The sequence below is a fragment of the Dipodomys merriami genome, unplaced genomic scaffold, assembly GCF_024711535.1.
Source record: "Dipodomys merriami isolate MVZ:Mamm:240054 unplaced genomic scaffold, mDipMer1.0.p SCAF_512, whole genome shotgun sequence".
NCBI lineage: Eukaryota > Metazoa > Chordata > Mammalia > Rodentia > Heteromyidae > Dipodomys > Dipodomys merriami.
Window position 1 is genome coordinate 136,573 of NW_027206083.1, and position 3,444 is coordinate 140,016.

The window sequence follows — 3,444 nt, forward strand, 5'->3', positions numbered from 1 at the left end:
AAATGAGTAGTACAGAAACTAAAAATATTTCTGGTGCTTGTATGAAAAAAGTATATTTTAAAATACTCTGTATTTTATTTGTATAATGTCCATAATCTATTTAATTCTCTCCTAGATATAATACTTTGAATTATACATTGTTTTATAATATATAGGTTCGTTAATAAATGTGTTATTTCAGATAGCATTCCATATAGAAAAAGTTTAAGATTCCTTTTTTTTCCTAGGTCCTTATAGTATTTTATTTCTTTGGGATAAAATGACAATGTTATCCAATTTCAAATGTTTTGTAAAGATTATGCTATGTAAAGGCCATTCTAAGGTGAGGATTTAACGCACTGATGTCAAACTAACTTTCAGTTCAATGAATTACGTATATTGTTACATTTGCCTTTTTAAATTTTTTATTGTGAAAATACTGTACAGAGGAGTTACAATTACATGGGCAAGATAATGAGTACATTTCTTATCAAGCATTGTAGCCTCCTCCTGTATTTACCCTTCCCTTCCATTCCCATCCTTCACCTGCTCCCCCACTCAATCCTCCCTGCTACCCCTCCACCCGCACAAAGTTGTAAAGTTCATTTTTCGACATAACGACTTGTATTTTTGTAATCAATTTTTAATAACTGTTTTTCATTTCTTGCATCTCAAGAATGAAAAATATGGAGTATTTCACAAATTTTCATATCATCCTTGTGCAAGTGCCATGATAATCTCTATATTGTAGTAATTTGGGTAAACGTCCTGCTGAAGCATGTAGTAGCCTGTAAATTTAAGTAGTTATTGATGCAATCTTTATACAGGCATATATCCTTGGTTGACTGTTTGTAACTAGGAAACCTTATTGTTCCTAAAAGTTATTGATCTTACTTCTCTAAAATTCTGTGTATATTGGGAAAAGCTTATATTGTTTGGTCGATTGCTCACATTTGCAATTTTTTTTGTCTATGACTATTTTAAGTCTTTTTCATTTTAAATTTGATCATACTTTGAAGCCTTTATAGCTAGGTCCAAAGATGATTGTTTTTCAAGTACTTATTTATAAACTGAGTTAGCTTTGTGGAGCTAATGGATTCAAAGTAAGTCTTGCTTAAGAGCTACTTCTAAACTTCTGCAGCTTAAAAATTCCTAAATGATGTCTTACTGGTACAAATGTCTACCTGACCCTTTACTCTTCTTCCCTGTAGCAACAGACCAACCAGAATATCTTACCCTGACAGCATAAATTTTCTTATTGGAACAAAACTAATATTAGTTAAAAGGGATCATAGAGAGATAAACAGTTAAGACAGAATCATTTAGGCTAGAAGGTATTTTATCAAAATATAATAGTTTTTTATACCTAACATTTCAATAGTAGCTAAAGCCAAGAAGGTGAAAAAAATTTTCACATGCATGATTACCAAATGTCCTGGCCTGTCTACCATCCATCCAGGCAGGAATTTACACTACTGCCTTTCTTTCATCAAATATTTTCATAGTTACAAGAGAAGTCTATATGTTTCTCCTCGATATTAGGCCTTAAATTGGTAATGTTTTAATCACAGTGTTTCCTCTTGTCTCTAGGCTGTAAATCTCCAAATGGTAAAGCTTTAGGTCCAACTCTACCAAACACTGAGGTAGAAATAATGGAATAATATTTTAAAACACAGTTGCCTTTGATACCCTAACCACAACAGAACATTGCAAAACATGTGCCTTTTTTCTTATATTTTATAGTTATATATTTTATATTTATACGTGCTGATATTTTATTTCACACAGTGAAACTTACTAGAATTAATTGATAATTTGACAAATAAATAGACATTTATTACAATAAATAGATTGGAATATAAATAATAAGGTTTAGAATGTACATTAGAATATAAAAAGTATCAATGCAATGTCTTTGGTATAAACTTGTGATATGTTCTAAGTATTCTTGGTCTCCTGAATTCACATTGTAAAAAAAAAACAATTGTTTTCCTCTAATCTATAAGGGATTTTACTCTGCTGCTCTGTTTATTGTTTTAACTCACTGGTTGCAAAATGTTTTTCTCTATATTTCTGAAGCATTTCTACTGATTGTACCCAAATTTTGCTGATATGATATCTAAAAGGTATTATTCTTCTGCAGGACCCATGGGTCCTAGGATCCCAGGTCTTAGTTATCCTCTTCATCTGATAACAAGGGGAAGATTTCTCACCTAGGCTCATGAAACATGCTAACAGAAAGTAATTGAAAATCCATCTCAATTCCTTATGACCCCGGAATTAGTGGTAAGCAATTGTGTAATGCAATGCAACTTAAAATGAAAGATGAGATCACAAAATCTGAGAGACAGTACAGCAATTCAAACTTTCAGTTTACAAATGACCAGCCCATATGAGTGACCAAGATCACAAATGTCACAAAATTATTTTTAATACCCCTCTTCTAATGATTACTCAAAGATTTCAGTCCAGGATAAGTAGGCAAAAATAAATAGTTCCTAGAACGATAGATCCATAATTGGTCTACCAAGGCTAGGAAAACTTGACTTACAGGTCAAATATAATTCACAAAAACATTAATTGAGAAGATCGTTAATGCTTCAAAATACTGGTACTTCAGTAAAACTTGTTTCTGTAGAATAAAAATGTTATCATTCTCAAACCAATGATAACCTACACTTAATCTCCTGAAAACAGATTCCTTTTCAAATAATTTTTTAAAAATCACATACACCAAAATAACATTTGACAAGTAGACAATATTGACATTACAAAGTTTTCAAGTTTAGGGTGCAAGTTACAATAGAGTTGTTTTATTTACCCAGCACTAATGCCAAACAGGTTCAACCATTCATTAAAGTGTAGAAATAGTACCACCCACCATTTGTGTTTTTCAGTAGGTGCCTTACAGAGATGTGTCAAATAGAAAAACCTCCCATAATTCAAACCCAAACACTAGCTAATAAAGTAAGTTTAATCACTTACTAAGGTACATTTTAAAAAGTCACAAATAGTTGCTTTATCATATGTTGTTTTATGTTTTACCTATCAGTCTAACATAGTAAGAAATATGACTTAAAGTCATGAATATGGGTACTCATCAGAGATGTGACAAACATAAAATCTGTCTTCTATTTCTACCATATTCCTGTATAGTAGTAAATTGTAGTCGTCTTCTTTTTCCAAAACTTATAGGTAGTAGAAAATATTATCCCATGTAAAATAAAATAATCACAAACCTTTTTTCAAAGCCATTTATAAAATTTGGTAGTTAGGAATATATTCTAAGCCATTTTTAAACTTTCTTGTTGACTAAAGATTAATCTTACAAATGGATGAGAATAAAATCATGTCTAGGTGCTTCACATCTCCAGTCTTGCAAATTGTTATTGCAGATGAATGAACTATGGAAATATAAGCTGACATCAGTTCAAGTGTACGCAGGATTGAAACTCCATGGATATT

The 3,444-nt window shown here is 31.2% G+C and overlaps 1 pseudogene; it reads right to left on the bottom strand.

The window, feature by feature from the left end:
• Window positions 1-659: 659 nt before the first annotated feature.
• LOC138810949 (U6 spliceosomal RNA) lies at window positions 660-759 on the bottom strand (annotated as a pseudogene).
• Window positions 760-3,444: the final 2,685 nt, after the last annotated feature.